This window comes from Odocoileus virginianus, chromosome 10, assembly GCF_023699985.2.
Source record: "Odocoileus virginianus isolate 20LAN1187 ecotype Illinois chromosome 10, Ovbor_1.2, whole genome shotgun sequence".
Taxonomy (NCBI): domain Eukaryota; kingdom Metazoa; phylum Chordata; class Mammalia; order Artiodactyla; family Cervidae; genus Odocoileus; species Odocoileus virginianus.
The window spans coordinates 36881404-36901923 of NC_069683.1; the positions used below are offsets into that span (position 1 = coordinate 36881404).

At 44.7% G+C, this 20520-nt stretch overlaps 1 long non-coding RNA gene and 1 other non-coding gene across 2 annotated transcripts in view; both read right to left on the bottom strand.

Moving 5' to 3' along the window:
• LOC139037020 (uncharacterized) overlaps positions 1–20520 on the bottom strand; it is a 215917-nt gene that overhangs the window by 77180 nt on the left and 118217 nt on the right. The window lies entirely within an intron of this gene.
• Positions 12062–12134, bottom strand: TRNAG-CCC (transfer RNA glycine (anticodon CCC)). The gene has a single exon. It is a non-coding gene; the product is annotated as a tRNA-Gly (tRNA).

Consider the following 20520-nt stretch of genomic DNA (forward strand, 5'->3'; position numbering starts at 1 on the left):
TAGGCATTTTAAGTTGAATATGGTTGTTGAAGCACCTCACACAGAATATCACACTGCTAGGAGCTAGGGCCTTCTCAGCACATGCCTGCTAGTTAAATTCTCTCTGCCGGTTTACAGCAGGTCCCAGGGTTTCAGGCTTGGTCTTCTAGCGGCTGCCTCCATGTATTGAATCTCTTACAGCCCTTTTCATCCCCACTCAAGCGTGATGAGAGGGAGGTAGCCACTCCAGTTAGTTTTCCTGGCTCGCTTTAAAAACAAGTCCGCTCTGCACACAGCGCCAGAGAGAAAGTAAGCTGCAAATAACACAGGAAAAACCACACAGATAGTGGACTCTTTGTTTTTTTTCAGTTGCCAAGTCATGTCTGACTCTTTGCGATCCCATGGACTGCAGCACACCAGGCCTCCCTGTCCGTCACCATCTTCCAGAGTTTGCCCAAGTTCATGCCTATTGAATCAGTGATGCCATCCAACCATCTCATCCTCTGTTGCCCTCTTTTCCTTCTGCCTTCAATCTTTCCCAGCATGAGGATCTTTTCCAATGAGTTGGCTGTTCGCATCAGGTTGCCAAAGTATTGGAGCTTCAGCTTTGTAAGTGAATTCTTACAAAGTATTCATTCTTCACTGGGCTAGGTTTCTGACAGCTCCTGAAATGCAGTCAACAAGATCGCATGGGGGGCTTACAATCTGCACTTACATTTCCAACGATGGTGCTCACCTCTCTTCGGCTTCTGCTTCACCTCTCTTCTGCTATCAAGAGTCCTCTGGGCCATTTTCCCCATTGAAGTCTCTCTGCCTGAAGGTGACATCCGGGCACAAATAGGTGTTCTTTGTCTCAAGTTGGCCATTTGCATCTCTGTAGCCTTCATGCCTGGGTGACACCCACTTGATTAAACATTTGCCTCTTGTGGGCTCAGAGTCCCTCATTTACATTTCCCCACAATAGTGAATGGCTTACAAGCTATTGAAATACAGTTGCTAAACTGCTAGTAATTCAGCCAGAAAACAGCCCTTTAAGGTTTGTAACTGGAGCATTTCTGAGAGCTCTACACTCCTAGACATCCATGCTGTGGACCACCAGTGAGGAGTGAGAAAACCAAGAGCATCTCCCCCTTGCCCAGGACAGACACTTTGCTGGCCCCTCCCCACCCAGCCCCAGGGCTTCCTCAATAAACCCCTGGAGAAAGGATTTAGTAGTTAAAATCAAACTGACAAAGCAGAGTCGCTGTTTAAATTCTATATTGAGTCAGTGCATGAGACAAAAATCACGTATGATCATAATTATCCTTCAGCATCCTTTAATGCTTGTGAATAGAGCAGACATTGTTTTCTGTTTGCAACCCTTGACAGTAAATCTTATAATCACTGGATGTTCAAGACCAATGAGATACAAATGAAAGGGGAGAACAAAAGTAACTTTTGCACGTAGATGTCTATTTTCAAAGCACTTTACCTAGAAGATAACTGCAGTTTTCACTCACCATTGTTCTTCTTCACACATTCCTAGTAGGGAATGGGGGATTGGGTAGAGAATAATAAAAAACAATCAATGCTTGTGACTGTCAGATACTGTTCTGTCTTATATGGATTGGTTCATGTGGTTTTTACTGTATAAGAAAGCACTGTCCCTATTTTATAGAAGAAGAAACCGAGGCATACAGAGGTTGTAGAAATTATCTGAGATTTCTTACTAGAACATGACACCTTTCTCAGGAGTAGGTGGTATAAGGAAGAAAAAGTAGGATTTCAAGAAACGGAACTGAGGAATAGACCATCAGGGTATTTGGAGTGGAAGGCACTGGGTGAGCAAAGGAGGTTCAAAATACAGGGCAGGTCCAGGGAATGTTCTTTTGTGTCTGGAGCAAAAGATGAGTGAGATCTGGAGTGGGAATCTAAAGCTGGATAACCAGGTGTAATGGCTTATTTTATTTGTCAGCTTGGTAGGGACATGGGTACCCAGATATTTGGCCCACAATTATTCTGGGTCTTGCTGTGAGGGTATTTAGATGAGATTAACGTTTAAATCAGTGGACCTTGATGAAGGTAGATTGCCCTCCCTAACATGGGTGAGCCTTATTCAATCAGTAGAAGGCCTGAGTAGACTAAAAGAACTGGCTTCCCCCACCCTTGCCAGAGAATTCTCCAGCCTCCTGCCTTTGGACTTCATCTGTAACCTCAGCTCCTGCTTGGTCTACAGCAGACAGCCTTCAAACAAATTGCAGCATCAACTCCCCTGGATCTCCTACCTGCTGACCCACCCTGCCCCTATTGAACTAGCCAGCCTCCACAAGCACCGAGTCCCTGTAACACAGCTGTTTCCATAGATACGCATCGGTTCTGTTTCTTAGAGGAAATTGTGGGAGAGTCATAGAACTTGAGATCTAGAAGGAACCCTTAACCCCCTCTCTCGTTAGAACAACAGAAGAGAGAGAACACCACATCTTAGGGAGTTCCAGTGGCCAGTGTACCCCATAGAGCAGAGATGTGGGGCAGGAAGCTCTTGGCTGAGAATTCCTTGCCCATCCCTCTTCTGCTGCAGTGTGCCATCTCCTTTGAGTCACACACAGGATGCAGGTGGGGTTCGTGAGGTTCAGAGCTCTCCTGTGAGCTCCCTGCTACATCCCTGCTTGCTTTCTCCAAACATGATGTAATATTGGTGTTGGCTGCGAACGGGCCATGCCACAGGCCCATATGTCGCCATCCTTGCTGTCCTGCACCTTACAGGTGGGTTGTTCCCACAAGTGGACCAGAAGCCAAGTAGGGCAAGCAGGCCCCTCTTCCCAGCCTGACCAGAACCGACTGCTTCCTCTCTTGGCACTACTTTGGGATTTCCCATTCCCCTCCCCACTGCATTTCCTGCTTAGAGTAACTTTTTCCCTATGTCAACTCAGCTGTTCTCTGATTCAGGCAAAACTAGATAGGCAGGGAAAAATGAAAACTGATCAGAACTATTTTGCTCTATTGTTCACACTACAGAAACACTAAATGATGACCTAATTCTGTCCCTTACCCACTCTGTCCCTAATCTTGCAGTTCTGAGTATTGAGTGTTTGTTTGCATTGTTCAAAGATTCCCTTAATCAAGTTCAAATTGACACCTCCGTGATGGACTAGACAGGTGCAGGCAGCATTGTGGCCCTTGTACATTGGCCACTCTGGGCACCGAGGATGAGTATTTTGAGTATGAGACATCTCGGCATTGTCCACAGCTTGCCTTGCCCACACTTTCAATCTACTTGTCCACCTCACTGAAAATCCTTTCCTCCAGTCAAACTGGACTTTTGATTGTTCCCTGAACTTGCCTTCTGTTTTTCCACCTTGAAACCTTTGCCCCCACCACCTGCCCCCATGGAATGTCCTCCCCACTTCTCTCCACCTAGCCAAATCAGATTCATTTCACTCTTATTCAACACCAAAGGCAGGTGGGCATTGGGCCAACACTTTCCCATGTGTTATCTCATCCTGCAAGGCCCAGCATAAAATTCTTCTTATCTGTGAAGCTCTTTGGGGCTCTCCCAACTGGAAGTGACCACTTCCTCCTTTCTCTTACACTCATTGTCTATACTACTCATTTGGCACTTAATACATCCTAGTATTTTATAATTAATCATTCACTCACTCATTCATTTTTTTAAACAACTATTTACTGAGTAACTATTATTTTCTGGGTCCTATGCCCCTCCTAGCTAGCTCAGATGAAGAGGACATCTTGGTTGTCCCCATGAAATTCAGGTCTAGCAATGAAAACCAGAACATAAGAAGAGGATTGCCATACAAGTTCAGGTTCAGACTGCCTGTGTGACCTCTACCCAGGTTGAGCCTTGATGAATCAGTAGAAGTCATCCCAGTGAAGATGGGGAGCCAGCATATTTTCAATAAAAGACAGAACAGGGGCCCAGAGCTGAGGAGTGGACAAGTGTGTAGGAATTTGCAAGCAGCCACTTGTTGCTGAGACAGAGAATGTTGCTAAAGTACAGAATGATAGAATGTGCAAGATATAGTGGGAGGGCCTGGAATACCAGGCTTAGATCTTCTGATTCATCCTGAAGGTCATGGTGTGCCACTGAGGATCTTAGGCAAGGGATAGACTCAAGATTTATGGTCCAAGATCTCTGTGACTACAGTGTGAAGAATGGATCAAACCAGGGAGAGATCTGAAGCCAAGAGCTGTGAGGAAGTTGTGGTAAGAACCCAAGTCAAGAGATAGGAAGACAATGACAGCTGCACCAGGAATGAGGAGATTAAACTGGAGAAACACACGAAATGTGAAATCATGTCACACAACTCTGGAGGGCCTCACAGCTGATAATGTAGAAAATAAGTACAATGCAACATAGGGAAACTACCATGGAGATTGCAAAAGGGCTATCAGGGGCGATAAAGGCTGACACAGTCTAAAAGATAGGGGACAGGCCATTGATTTGTCAATCATATAACCTGAATATGTATGTGTCATCTCTCTTCTCCTAGACTGCAGGTTCATCAAGGGCAGGTGCTGTGAAGATACTAAAGCACATCAGCTCTTATGACAAACCAAAGTCTGTTCTCTCCTGTTAGAAAAAGGTAGATTATGTCCTGGAAACGCTGTCCTGCAGCAGGGAAGCCAAGAGTTTCTGTAGCAGAAGCAGGACAGAGAAGAAGCATCGAAGTATGTTCCCCACAGGCCATGACGGTAATGCCCAGAGCATGGAGGTGGAGCCAGGCAAACCAGAACCTAGGAGAACTGGGAGAAGGAGAGAGGACCTGTGAGTGGCAATGGTAAAACATTTGAAGGGAGTTTTGAAAAATGGGCGGAATGGAACCAGCTGAGGTGCATGAGACTGAAGGAGTGGGCGGAGGGCAGGGCTCTCCAGGTGGATGCACATCCTGGTTGGAGAAACCAGGTGATGTCTGAGACCTGATGAGTAACCAGGATGTCTGGAATAGAGGGCTTTGGAAGGGGAGGAGGACTGGAAAGCATATGGCAAGAGCAGCTTTGGGACCCATCCTTCAATCTCCAGGAGAAGCTTATGGGTGCCTATGCTGCATCCTCTGCACAAGGGGGGCTCCCTCTCTTTCTGGAATGCAGGTGCCTGGGATATTTCACAAAAATGTGTCAACCCTGAATGAGCTCTCACTCCGGGATTGGGGGCAAGAGGGCCCACTTAACACCTTTCAGCCCCACCTCATCTTCCCACCCCACCTCAGCTCCAGCCACCTGGCTGGGTGGTAGGCTTCAGCGAACTGCTGTTGGCAGTGGAAACTGTATATTGCTTATTCTGAGATACTAACTGTTTAATCGAATTCCACGTTAGGAAAACTTGGGACTTTGGACAATTTATAGGGGAAAAAAATTGGGACCAAACTCAAGCAATTCTTCCATAGGCATTTGACTTATATTTGAGTCACATTCACATGTAGATCCTCCCCACACACCATGAAAACAATTCAGCTACACAGGACTTTCCGAGCTTGTGACCCACCCTTGAAAACACATGCACAGCTCCTCCATTCCATAGACGATCATTTTCAAGGGACATTTAGTGCATTACCATCTACCTTGATAGGTGCTTTCCTTGAGTTACCTCATTTATCCTCACACTCAACCCGTCAGGGAAGCACTAAGATTTCTCTTGTAGATAAGGAAATCAAGCTCAGAAGGATGAAGTAACATGCCCACGGTCGCACAGCTGGTGGGCGGAAAACCTGCACAGGCCCTGAGACCTGTCTGGCCTAAATCCTGTGCTTTCAGCTATTAGGCTCTATAACTTTTTTAAAGACAAGGTGCATTGACTAGACTTTGGGGAGCCATCACGAGTACTTTGGGGGGAAAAAAACTTGTTTACTTTAAAGTAATTACAGGTTCACAGAAAGTTGCAAAAAAAAAAGTAGCCTTGCCTAACTAGTATCATATCAAACCCAGGGAATTAATACTAGTATAGTCCAGATGCTCAGTCATGTCTGACTTTCTGCAACCCCATGGACTGTAGCCTGCCAGACTCCTCTGTCCATGGAATTCTCCAGGCAAGAATACTGAAGTGGGTTGCCATTTCCCTCTCCATGGGATCTTCTCGACCCAGGAATTGAAACTATGTCTCCTGAGTCTCCTGCATCCCAGGCAAATTCTTTACCACTTAGTCACCGGGGAAACCCAGAGTTTATTCAGATTTCACTAATTTCACCACTTGGGTTATTTCTATATTAAACCAAAATGTTCAGGGAAAACAAACAAGCAAAACCAAAACCAGTATCTTTCTAAAAGGCCCTTCAGATCCCCTTCTTCCCTGGACACTTGAGTGCTCAGTCATGTCAGAGACTTCCTGAGACAGCAGATCAGAGAGGGGACAAATCAACATACGCAGAGAGGTCTGTTTCTGCCATCATTGGCCTCAGGGAGATGCTGTGTTGCCAAGGGAACTCACTGAATTCCCGCTGCTTTAATGAGAAGGGACTTCTGGCCTGGGACCTAGACTAACCTGGTAAGACTGCCAGTCTGGTTGTTTGAAGGCCTCTAAAACCCTTGGGGCTACCTAAGACCCAGCCCAGCCAACGTGCCTCTTTGCCCCTATTGTCTGTCTCCTGGCAGCTGATGATAAGTGATAAGCATGAAAGATAAAACAGGTTTGGGTCTGTGAACCTGCCTGAATCACTGGCAGACAACCAGGCCATTTTTTATCTGGAAAAACTCCCCCCAGGACAGCCCAAACGAGTGTTTGGAAACCTGACTGAGGGAACAATGGCGGGAAATGGAGGCCCAGCTTGGGCGTTAGGGTCCTACCACCCACACTCCCTTGCACTGTTATTCCTGGCGAAGGCAGACATTTGCTTTCGTTCATAGACTGTGGGAAGAGGTGCAAATGAGGCTTGGAAATTAAAAGGAAGTTGTATGATGACAAAGGAAGTGATAGGAGATTGTTTTCCAGGCTTTAGAGGTTTCATTATAAATGATTCTGAGAACTGCCTCCCTGGATATATAATACGACTGCCATGCTCTGTGTGTGTGTGTGTGTGTGTGTGTGTGTGTGTGTGTGTGTGTGCTAAGTTGCTTCAGTCGTGTCTGACTCTTTGCAACCCCATGGACTGTAGCCCACTAGGCTCCTCTGTCCATGGGACTTCTCAGGGAGGAATACTGTAGTGGGTTGTCATTTCCTTCTCCAGGGGATCTTCCCAAACCAGGGATCGAACCCTTGTCTCCTGCATTGCAGGTGGAAAAGCCCATGCCCTATGATATCAGGAAATGGTTAGACTGACAAGGCTTGTTCTTAGTGGACTTACTTTAGTTTCTAGAGTTGACTGATTATTTTACCAAATGCTCAAAAGCTCACTGTTCATGGTTGTACTTCCCCCAAATTCATATGTTGAAGTCCTAACCCACAGTGTCTTAGAATGTGACTTTATTTGGAAATAGGATCATTGCAGAAGTAATTACTTAAGATGAGGTCATACTAGAGTAGGCTTCTAATCCAATATAACTGGGGTCCCTATAAAGAGGAGAAATCTGGACATAGGAGAACATCATGTGATGATCAAGGCAGAGCCAGGAGTGATACTTCTGCAGATTGCTAGGAACACTGCAGATTGCTAGCAAACCACCAGCAGCCAGGAGATGGAGCACATTCTCCCTGAGAAGGACCACCCCGGCCCATACCTTGGCCTCAAACTTCTAGCCCCCAGATCTAGGAGACAATACACTTCTGTTGTGGTACTGTCTGTCCATCATATTTTGTTATAGCAAGAATTTTATTTCAGCATATTTCTCAGAATTGATTTCAAGGTCACTAGGCCATGATGTTTGAAGTCTACCTTCCTTCCTTTTTTAGTATTGGAATGGATCTTACCACATTCCAACACTTCCTCCATTCTCAATAATGCCAAAAACAAATAAAATAAAATAAAATGTTTGAAAGTGATTGTGCTTAAATTAGGGTGGCCTCCTCTTTCTGATTAAAATCCCTCTGTGACCATTTCAGGGGCTATATCTTACTGATTCTTAGTCCAAATGGTTGTGGGAATTTGTGGTGGCAAAGGGACTACTGCATTCTTAGCTGGCACATTACACTTGCATTGGACATAAAGGGCTCCTTTTCCTTGGATCTCAGATGCCCAGAAAAGGGAGAGTCATACCACACACCCCAAGGAGCAACTGTTGCTGGCAGAAAGATGATCTAGGAAAACAAAAGAAGCTGCACAATATGATCCCCAGCCCTGTTGAACCAGGGTGAGGAGTGAAGGGTCCTTTTACTGCATCCAAACAAGTGATGCCCTTCAGACAGAGACAACCAGACATCTGAGCTCCAGCAGGCCCAACAGAAATCCCTGTGACCCACAGGTCACCAAGTCCAAGGCGCACATGTCTTCCTGGCAGTGGCATCATGGCACTTTTGCCCCAGTTCCAAACCCTACTTGCTCCAGAGTGCTGGCTTCTGTAGATGTAGGACAGTTAATCTTGAGGACACAGCATGGAACCCTCAGTACTTCCTCTCCTTCTTGAGATGTTCTTAGGGCCTCCTCTTAGACTGTAGGTCAGACTTGGGCAGTTGGCTGCAAGGGTCAGCCGAAGGCATGGAAGACCATTCCCTTCCTCCCATTTCCCAGGGTTTCCTCAAGCCTGACACACAGCCTTGCTTGGTCTTTGCAAAATCTTCTGCTTTTCCTGCCTCAAGGCAAGTGGTTTTGTTACAGGTGGAGGAGAGAGAGGCACCAGGGTGTGCAGAGTAGGGGTAGGAACTTTGCCAGGAGGCTGGGCCTGAACATGCCTCCAGGTGGTCCTGGGTTTGGAAGATCACGACTGGGCCCTTTGAGGAACCAGCCAGAACTCTCTTTCTCTTAACTGGACAAACTGTAGTCTTATTACAGCTGCCCTTATTCAGCTTGTCCCCAGCCCGATCTTCAGCTGACCCATTCTCTAAAGGGTTCCCAGGGTAGATGAGGAGGAGGAAGGAGATGGGGAGGGCCTGGGGAGCTGCCTGAGAAGCCTGGAAGCCAGGTGTTCAACCAAGTGGAGAACTGACCTCCGTAAATGGGACCCATCCCTTTGGTCCATGGATTTACTCATTGATCCAATAGATTCCACCTTGGAGGCATCCAGAGTCCTTTCTCTGACTAGCTGCCTGCCTGTTTCACCTCCCCCATAGTCACCTCAGTCTCTTTCTAGTCTTTCTTCTCCTGCCTGGCCCCAGCTCCATCCCAGGCTGGCAGAGGTCTCATCCACAGATTCCTGAGCATTGCAGGAAGAGGTTCAGATCTTTCAGGTTCTTCAGAAAAGCTCATTGACAAAACAAGCCTTTCTGTTAATATCGACTGCCCCTCCTAGCTAAGCTCAGATGACTTGTTAAGCCAACAAAGTCTGTTTGTTTAAACTATCTTACAAGATAACCCAGGAAGAGGTGAGAAGGGAAGAAAATCCTGTCCTTCCACAGAAGCAGAGCAGAAAAGAAAGCCCCCCATCCCAGCTGCACACTCTGAGGCAGAGAGCAGAGTGTAGAGCTGGGCTGAGCACACGGTGTCCTGATGGCGAAAACTGGGCCTTCCACCCAGGGACATAAAGAGTTAAGGAACTGCATTTGGACAAGCAGGGAAGCCTGAAACTCAAGCTCCCAAGGTCTCTTTCAGAGTCTAGGGCCAGGGAAGTGTCTATTGTCAACAAATGCCAGCACTGAGCCAATAGCAAGCCCGAGTGTGGTTCTGAGATAGGGGCCTCTGCATGTCACCAGGCAACAGGCACAAAGAAGGCTGAATCAACCGCCCAGCGGACCATTACACCACCCACACTCCCGCCCCCTGCAGCTCCCACTCCAGCACAACCAGGCCTGAGAGTCCCTCTGCCCCAGATTCCCCCACGATCACATTACCATCAGCCTTGAGATTTGGAGGAAAAGGAGGTGGTGTTGGAAAGTAGAAACTTCAATGCAATTTAGCTTATTGGAAAGCTGGGCTGATGGCAAAGGCAAAGATTTTCAAGGAAAAAGATGTTGCTGCAAACTACAGCAAGACTCATGTACCTTTCCTCTGTTTCATGTTACTACAAGTCAAGAGATGGGCACATCCATAGGACCCCTCACCTCTGACCTCATGGCTTTCCCTGGGAAATGTAGGTGGGGGGAGCATTTGACAAATTTACTAAATGAGAGTTAAGGAGAATATAATTTAATTTCATTCTTTCTTGTTAGTCTTTTCAGACATAAAGAGTAATTTGTCTATATTCTTTGTATTAAATCATTGCCCATTCTTGAAGTCAACAATTAAACCATCCATTTACTATCTCTTCTCCAAAGAGAATAAATCTGATTCCTTAACTGTCTTCTTACCAAATCTCTTAGGAGAGCCTAAGCATGCTTGTTCCTCATTCCTACGAAGTTCACTCCCTCCACATCACAGAGTCAGAGGAGGGCAAGCTGTCATCCACGCAAAGCCTTCTTGTCTTGAACTAATGGAGAGCTGAAGAAACATTTTCATTTCATTCATAAGTGAATGTTCACTTACTCATTAAACATTTAGAGCAATGACAGTAGCAGAGCTAAGGGCTGAGCTAAGTGCTGGGGTTTCAAAGATGAAGAGGTTATTTTTCACAGGTGGTCTGACCTTTCCCAAAGATTCACCATCTTCTCTACACTATATGCTGAAGACTCTCAGATTCCCAGCCTAGCCCATACCCCCACCTCCTAAGCACCAACTGACTATATCAAAGAGTTTTCTAGACATTTCCTCATGAGTTTCCCACAGGGCCACTGAATGCAACATCCTCCAAGCTCAAGGCTTTATCTCTCTGTCTCCAAACCTATTTTATTACCTGAGTTATTTGTCTTAGTGAATGCTACTACCCCATGTCCTACAACATGGGTTGAATTTTGTCCCCTCCAAATTTATACAAGGAAGTTCTCTTCCCATATACTCATACTGGGGCCTTATTTAGAATAGAGTAGCTACAGATATAATTGGACTTCCCTGGTGGCTCAGATGGTAAAGAATCTGCCTGCAATGTGGGAGACCTGGGTTCAGTCCCTGGGTTGGGACAATCCCCAGGAAGAGAGCAAGGCAACCTACTCCAATATTCTTGCCTGGAGAATCCCCATGGACAGAGGAGGCTGGCAGGGCACAGTCCATGGGAGGGCAGAGTCAGACACAACTGAGCAACTAAGCCCAGATATAATTAGGGCTTCCCACATGGTGCCAGTTGTAAAGAACCCACCTGCCAGTGCAGGAGACATAAGACACATGGGTTCAATCCCTGAATCAGGAAGATTCCCCTAGAGGAGTACATGGCTACCCACTCCAGTATTATTGCCTGGAGAAGCCCATGGACAGAGGAATCTGGTGGGCTACAGCATCGCGAAGAGTTGGACACGACTGAAACAACTTAGCTTGCATGCACGCAGATATAATTAGTCAAGATAAGGTCATAGAGGAATAGAGTAGGCCTACTCTGATACAACTGATGTCCTTATAAAAAGGGGGACTTTGGACAAAAACATGAATACTGTAAGAATACCATGTGAAAAGACACAGGGAGTAGATGGCCATCTACAAGCCAGGGAACACCTGAGGCTATCAGAAGCTACGAGGGAAGCCTGGAACAGGTTCATCCCTATAGCCTTCAGAAGGTGCGCAGCACTGCCAATTTTGATTGGAGACTTCTGACCTCCAGAAATCTAAAATGATAAATATCCACTGTTTTAAGCCACACAGTTTGTAGCACTTTGTAAAGGCAATCCTAGGTAGCTAGCATATCCCCGTTGAACATTGTCGAAGAAAAAAAGATAGAAGCCTCCATTGAGTCTTCCTACCCCTCATCTGCAGCTTTATACAGTAAGCCACAAGCTCTGTTCATTCCACCTGCAAGACACATCTGCCAACCACTCCTTCTCTTTATTTCTCCTGCTACCATCTTGGGCCAGGTCACCATGATATCACCAGAGTCGGTCCTAACTAGCCTTCCTGCCTTCATAACAAGACCTACCAGTCTATTCCTCAAATTTCAGCAAGAATCATCTTTCAAAGGGCAAACCTGAGATGTCATTTTCCTGCTTAAAACCCTTCAGATTTTTTTTTTTTTTTTTGGCTGTGCCTTGTGGCCTGCAAGATCTTAGTTCCCCAATCAGGGATCGAACCTGTGTCCCCTGCATTGGGAGCACAGAGTCTTTACCACTGGACCACCAGGGAAGTCCCCAGATGTTCTTCCTTGCTCTGAGAATAAAGTTGAGTCTTCCTAAAGGGCTCAAAAGTCACATGGTAGCATGGCCCCATCTCTCCTCTGTCTCATCTCTTGTCACTATTATTCTCCAGCTATACCAAGCTTCTTTCTTTTTCTTAAATGTGCCAGGTTCTATCTAGCCACCATCACTTACACATAATCTCTTCACAGACGTCAGCTAAACTCTTTACACATGAGCTGAGGCTGAACACCTGGATAAAAAAACAAGTGGGACCAAACCTGCACTCTTCCCCCATTCTCCAACTTCCCCCTCAACACCCCCTGCAAAAAAAAATGCTGAAAATTCTCAGGAGATCATAACTTGAGTGAATGGTTGTCTGATTTCCTCCAAATGTCCCCTGCGGTGGGGAGAATTTTTCTGATTACCCTTTGTCATTCTGAAATCTCTCCTGCTCTAATTTAATTTCATCCCCTCTTGTTAGTCTTTTCAGACATAAAGAATAATTTGTTTTTATTCTTTGCATTAAATCACTGCCCATTCTTGAAGTCAACAATTAAACCATCCATTTACTGTCTCTTCTCCAAAGAGAACACATTTGATTCCTTAACTATTTTCTTACTGAATCCATTCTCTCTCCCCCAGTCTTAATTTCTTCAGGTCATTCTAATCTCTTTCTCTCTCTTTCCCTGAACCCTCTAGTTCAAATGGATGGACTAGAACTGAAAGTGAATCATAAAACCAAGAAAGTCTTTCCTAAAATAGGTGAGGTGTCCATGGCAGAGCAAGAAAAACAGTCTCTTCTGCATAGGAATGTCTGCATGGTCCAATACAGTTCATGACCAACCCAGGGGTGCATAAATCACCATGTTGACTAGAGGGGATATGCTCAATCAGAAGGTCCTTTGACCTTGCAGAGTTACAGTTGGTCTCAAAAGCCCCAGAGGAGATAAGCACGGCCATCTGGGAAGACTGCTGATTCAACTGGTATGAAGTTTGAGGAGGGGTGTGCAGGGTGGGTCATCATCCCACTATCTTTGAGTCAGTAGCCTAGAGCCAGTATCATGGTCAGAACATGGATGAGTGACCCTAAGTGCATGCTTGCACGTGTGCGCATGCACACGCACGCACACACACACAGCTCAACCCTGAGGGCCAAAAATGGACATTATTAGCTCAGGGCCAGGAACTCATTCTTAGTGGTACATTTTTGAGAATATCACACTCAGCATGTCAGTACTGTTTGGGCAGCTACATCTCATGCAGAAGAAATGCCATGCCAGCCCAGCAGATGTAATTGGACTGCCAGACTGCTCTCCTGGAAAGGAAAAAGGGGACATCTGGTCACCTCCAGGCATGGGTGGAAAGTCAGAGAGACCTTCCAAGGGGAGAAACAAGGCTATGGAAGTCCCATCTGAGGTCAAGGCATCCACCAGGACAGAACTGCCAGCTCTGCCTAGTCCTAAGCACCAGAGAAGCACTTAGAAAGTTTTAACAAAGTCATTGTAAAGTGTTTGTGTATATGTGTGTGTGGGAAGGATAGGTTCTTCTGCAGGTGTGGGTCCTGACAGGGATCCCTTTTACCTGGGTGTAAGAGAAATACTAGCTTGAATTCAGGTTTTCTTGACATCACATCCCTACTCCTCACCTCTATACAATGTTGGAAATCACACAGAACTCCTTATTTATCTTTTTTTTTTTGGTTGAACTGGGCCTTCATTGCTGTGTGTGGGCTTCCTCTAGTTGTGATGCACAAGTGTCTCATTGTGGTGGCTTCTCTTGTCGAGGAGCATGGGCTCTAGGGTGTGCAGTCTTCAGGAGTTATGGCATGCAGCCTCCACAGTGCAGGTTCAATAGTTGTGGAGCACAGGCTTAGCTGCCTCACAACATGTGGGATCTTCTTGGACTAAGGATTGAACCAATGTCCACTGCATGGGCAGGCGGATTATTAATCACTGGACCACCAGGGAACTCCCCAAACTCCGTTTTTACTGACCAAGTTAAAATTTGAAGTTTTAGATAATGAAGATACAAGTGTGAACAGACCTAATGCTTTGCCCCTCTTTCTCCTTTGTCCTATCAAATGTTATTCCTGTCCTGCAACTGTGACTGGTCTTGACAACCTTGCCTTCTCCCTAGGTCCTGCCTCCTTTATCCTCCAATACTCTTTATTCACCCTGCTGTTTGTGAGACCATCTCATAACTTGGGAGCTGGACACAGGCACTAATGCTTCCTGGCAGTGTGGGGCTGGAATGGGGAGTTTACAGGGCTGGATTTGTTGAGCTAAGCCAGAGTTAGGCAGAGACTAATTGGGGCAGGGCAGGGCCTGGAAGAACAAATTGAAGATTAGGGTTATTTATGTGTCCATTTCCAAGCAGTGAATTAACTCTGAGGGAGGGACCATGTCTTTTATATTCTCTTATCCCTTCATTCCTTGAACAATACCTATCACTATTCATGAGCTAATAAATGAAAGGACAAAAAGATGAATGCTTGAAAAGCCCTGCCTTTGCCTGTTGAGATTGACTCAGAATTTGGGACAGGCTTGACCTGGAGTTAAAACCACCTGCAGATCCACCTGCAAGGAGTAGTGAAAGCAGTAAGAGGAGGTGGATCTGAGATTAAGTGTTCCTTCTCCCATACCTCAGAAGAATTTCCTTAATTCAATATTTTAAGAGTTCAACTTGTGACTCAGTGTTGCCCTCATGACACCACCCTTACTCCTCAATAACCACAGTGTTGCCCAGGTAGAACTCTGCCCTATCAGGGATAAAAATCCCTGGTGTTCCCTTTGAACCTCACTGCTGGCCCCGTGAGCACTTTTGAATTGTGAAACAACTAAGCGTGTCACTCTCACTTTTTAAATGCTTCCCAAGTGAGGTCCCCCCAGCAACTATAAAATCATGTCCAGTCTGAGCTACTCAGGGGATTTACTCATTGCTGTTTGCAGTCACCCAAGCATCCTTGTTTCAAATAATAAACAGCTCCCTCAGAATGCTTACCTTTGCAAAATACTGCATGCTCATTTGAGCATAAAGAGGCTTCTGATAGGAATATCAAAATCACCTTTGAATACCGGATAATTTATGGGTATGTTCGTACCCTTCACTAAGCTCTAGGTGACAGCTTGGCATGCAATTAGCAAAACAAAACAAAACCTGACCTCTGATATGTGGAAAAAAGCATATTGAATAGGCCTATCTCACAGATGGTGACTCCTGGTACCTTTCAGCTGAGAGTGGTATGTGGAAGGGAGTGCCATTAGAGAGGAAGCCCAGGAATTATGAAGGCAGCTGCTGCCAGCTGTGTTGGAAAACAGGATTTAAAACCCAGTGCTGGGTTTGGGCTAGAGGAAGATCAGCACCAGAGCTGGGGCAGAAACCAGCCTTGCATTCTTGGGATAACTGTCATGGTATATAGACCTTTGTATGTGCTGCTGGATTTGGTTTACTATTATTTCATTGACTATTGATTCTTTTGGTCTTGTTTTTACTTCTTTTGTCTAGCCTGTGTATTCTTGCTTGTATGATGTGTCCTTATCATCAGAATGGTAGGAATCCAAGGAGTGAGATCATAGCTGGATTAAGAAGCCATCTAACTTGGCAGTTGTCTGGAGCACCACCTATAGGAGGTACTAGAATACAAAATACAGTAGTAATTAACTCATGCTTCTATAGGCTACTTCTTCTATCATTTGTTCTCAAATTTTAATATATGAAAAATCACCTACAGTGCTTATTAAACTAAGTGCTTACTTAGTTTACTAAGTGCATTAAACACAGTGCTTATTAAAACTAAGTTGGGTCCAACTTAGTTTCTGATTTAGGAGGTCTGGGATGAGACTCAAGATCTGCAGTTCTAACAAACACCCATATGATGCCAATATTGATGGTTCATGAATCACACTTCTAGCAGAACTCTTTCACATAACTGGCTAATAGTAAATTTTTCAGTCTCCCTCTGAAATACATAGAACCTTGCAAGAAAAATAAAAAAAATACCTCTCATGCCTCAAAACAGTAACACCACTAACAATGAGGCACATTCATTATTCAGATATTTATTTCTAAATACTATTCTCTGACTCATTGAAGCAGGGATCCTTGAGGAAACAGTTAACTCTAAAGCTGGGATAGAGAAACCACAAGATGAGCGTGGAGTATTTTGTAGTGTGCAAAAAGTAAGGAAGTGCAACCAAAAAGGATGGAAACGTATCAAAACCCCACAAATATACATGAGTTTATAATGATATAATTAAGTGAATGAGTAAATAAATAATAGGGATGAGGGATAACTTCCTTACAGGAAAATCTAAATAATATATGTGGATATTTGCCCCTCCAGGAGATAGAACTTAATTACCCTTTCCCTCCTTGAGTATGGGATACTTTGGGAGACTTATCAACTCCCAGAGAATACAGAAACTTTGTAATGGAGAAACCTGGCTGGTATCACCATAAACAATTGATCCATATCAACATCACCAGTGATGTCATGCTAGCATGCACCTCACCTCTGTGATATTTCTTCCCAAATCCCGTAGCCCCAGTTTGATCATGAGAAAAGGTCAGACAGACCCACGCTGAAGGCACAGACTGGGAGAAAACACTCACAAATTGTATAATCGCTGGAGAAAAATTTTCCCCAGAATATATAAGAACTCTCAAAACTCAGTAAGAAGACAATCTGGGTCCTTGTAGAAAGCATGTTAGTGGCTTCCTGGGAGCAGGAGGATGAAGATAGTGGAGAGGGGCAGGAAGGAGCAGTTACCAAGAGGGACAGGAAAACTTTGGGATGACAGATATTTACTATCTTGATTGTAGTGAGAACTTCACAGGAGTATACGGTACACTTTCAATATGCACAGCTGAAATCGGTCCTGATGACCCTTCCCTAACTGCTCCTAATTTTCCAGAAGACAGAAGGGGTGAGGGATGTTGTCTCACTGGTTATACCCAATTGCCCACCACACCTTGTCTACATATCACGTAACTGGGAAAGCAAGGCATCCAGCACTGATTGAGCAGTCATTATGTTCCTGAAACTTCCACACAGGAAATTTTTTTTACCCTCACAGCAACTCTGAGAAGAAGGTAATAATACTGCTACCTTCCATATCAGAAAAATGTTCCTGTATGACTTGCCTTATCTTACAGATAGTCCATAATAAAGAAGGGATTCAAAGCAGTTTGTTTAAAACTCAGGGGTAGGGACTTCCCTGGTAGTCCAGTGGTTAAGAATCTACCTGTCAGCGCAGGGGACATGGGTTCTATCCCTGGTCCAGGAAGATTCCACATGCCTAGGGGCACCACAATTACTGGAGCCTGCGTGCCCTAGAATCTGCATTCCAGCAAGAGAAGTCACCACAATGAGAAGCCTGTGCACTGCAACTAAAGAGTAGCCCCCACTCACTGCAACTAGAGAAAGCCCACGTGCAGCAATGAAGACCCAGTGCAGCCAAAAATAAAATAAATCAATCAAAAATTAAAACCCAAGGATAGGCAGTAGATGGTTATAAAAACTTGTATAACTGTGTTTTTGTAAATTTCTTTAATCTCTGGTGAGTAACCTAATGCTATCTAGTTATAAGTGAGAAAAATCAATGAAACACAAAAATTAAAATAAAAAATTTTAATAAAAATTAATATATTGTTTATTTAATATATCAGTGCTTTGTTTTGAAAATAAAGAAGACCTCTTTTTCATAGCATTTGTATTGCATTTTTGTTGAAAATTGATATCCTCTTTCCAATTCTGTTAGATGACTATAGAAAAATATTAAAGCAAATTAGACCTGACTGGCACAGATAAGATGGTTGGATGGTATCTCCAACTTGAGTTTGAGTAAGCTCTGGGAGTTGGTGATGGACAGGGAAGCCTGGCATGCTGCAGTCCATGGGGTCGCAGAGAGTCGGACACAACTGAGCAACTGAACTGAACTGGGGCAGCTACACGACTCTGTCTGGCCCCAATTCTGATTTGAGTGTTGGTTTAGAAGAAAAGGGGGGAAAGTGAGAGGTTTTTGTTGTATCTGATAGTCCTGCTCTTGCTGAGGCCACCACCTGCCTGGATTTCTGAAATCTCCTTTCTGGATCCTCCAGTCAGGTGTCCTGTCTGTTGGGACAATCATACCTCCGGAATCACTGATGCCTACCATTCCCCTAAACCCTACCTGGGGATTGCTGCACCCAGAAATACTGTGCTTAACCACTGGATTGGCTAAATCTCTCTTCTCTATTAACCGGGTCAATTATCAGGCCATCTTTCCTGGATTTCTCTGAGTGACCACGCGTGCTCCTGACAAGTACTGAGATTCACAACTCCCGCATCACAGACTTGTTTCATGCTTTCTTTCTATCTTCCCTAGCTCGCTGTCTATGTGCTGTTCTTGATCGCGTCCAACTCTTTTGCGACCACATGGATTGTAGCCCACCAGGCTTCTCTGTCCATGGGATTTCCCAGGCAGGAATACTGGAGTGGGTTGCCATTTCCTCCTCCAAATCTCCCCTGGTTTTCACAATCTTAACTGGCCTCCCAGCCTCCATTCAGAGTGATCTTCCCAAAATGCAAATCCTGTCACGCCATTTCCCACTCCTAGCCCTTCACTGAAGCTTCCTTACCCCAGGCTAGTGCCTAAGCCCTTTGCCATCTACCTCAGACTGTCATCCTATCTTAATTTCCTGTCAGTCTCCCCACCCCAGACAGCCTCTGGTCTAGCCTCAGCAGCCACCCACCATTCTAGGAACAAGCCTCATCCTGTCAGGCCCCTTTCTTCTTCCTCTGCCAAGAAAGCCCTTTTTCTCCTTCCTTCTACTCAACTTTCAGCACGTAACTCAGTGGTCATCTTCTCCACAGTGACCTTCCTGACTCTTCCATGCTCACCTGACATAGCCCAAAGCAAAGCTGTTTCTGTATCTTACTCCTGTAGACGGCAAACTCCCCAAGATAGAAACTGTTGGGTCCATCTTTGGATAACCAGGGCTCTGGCTGTCTCCTTGTCTTACAGCTCTGTGATCCACATGTGTCATCTGTGTTCACTCCAAGCCCACCTGGGCGCCCCATTCAGTAGCTCCTGAGACCTCTGATCCATCCGGGAGCAATGCAGGCTGTGTGGGAGCGGTGGAGGGTGACTCACAGGCACACCTCACCACAGACAACTGGAAACTGCTCATCAGAAGTCTTGCCTTGAAATTCCTTCCTTGACCATGCTACAACCAGGGGCTTTTCTCTCTTGTTTAGTCACTAAGTCATGTCTGACTCTGTGACCCCATGGACTGTAGCCCACCAGGCTCCTCTGTCCATGGGGTTTGCTGGATAAGAATACTGGAGCGGGTTGCCATTTCCTTCTCTAGGGGATTGTCCCCCTTCTTCAAAGAGTGTCTGTTGTGTTGGCTCTTTTCTCCTGTGTTTTTATGTATGCATATATGAATGCTGCTGTTGATAAGAACTGATTTTAAGAATGTAAGCAGAACATAAGAGTACAAAATTAAAGTACTGTATCTCTTTTACACCTAGAAATGACTGCTTTCAACTATTTCTATTTTGAGTTTTTCTGGCATTTAACCACCATGACTTTAACTTCTGATACTTAGATCTTTATTTCATGATTTATCCATCTAAGACAGTATCTGTTGACTCCACAACAAGAAATATGGTGAAATCAGCACACTTATTCCATATCCCACTTCCTTTTCCCATTCCCTCTCTCTTTTCTTGGTTTTTAGGAGTCCTAATTTGAGTTCTTCTGACGATCATCATTAAACAATGTACCTAGACCTATATCTTGATCCATCAAATTTGTACATATTTATACACTTGCTTCTCATTAGAAGCACCTACCCTATCATCTACTTCTCCCTTATTATCCACTCCTTTTTAGTCAAGGAAACATATTTTAGATATTCACAACATTTGAATATTATAGTGTAGTTATAATTGAGTTTGCTTGGTCTATGAGTTGATTTTTCTGTTGCTGTTAAAATAGAAAACCAATAAGTAGAATTTGAATATTATGGCTATGTAACAATTACTCACTGTGGCTGAGTTATAAGAAAGGGAAATGGAATAAACAATGGCTTTGTTACTAACCTGGAAAGCCATCTGGTCCTAGGAACTCTTCTAATTGTACATCTTTAATCACCTTTCAAAATAATGGCAATTGGTCTGTTCAAGGGTCCCTCATCCTCTTAGCTCAGTGTTAGTAATATGTACTGTGCCAGGAAGTCATCTTTTGTCTCTAAATTCTTAAATCTGTTGCCACAGGGTTGAATCTCTCTTTTTTGTTTTCTCTCTCTCTCTCTCTCTCTCTCTTTAACTTATTCAAGTTTCTTTCTTTTTTTCAATTAATTTTTTTGGAGTGTAGTTGCTTAACAAAGTTGTGTTAGCTTCTGCTGTT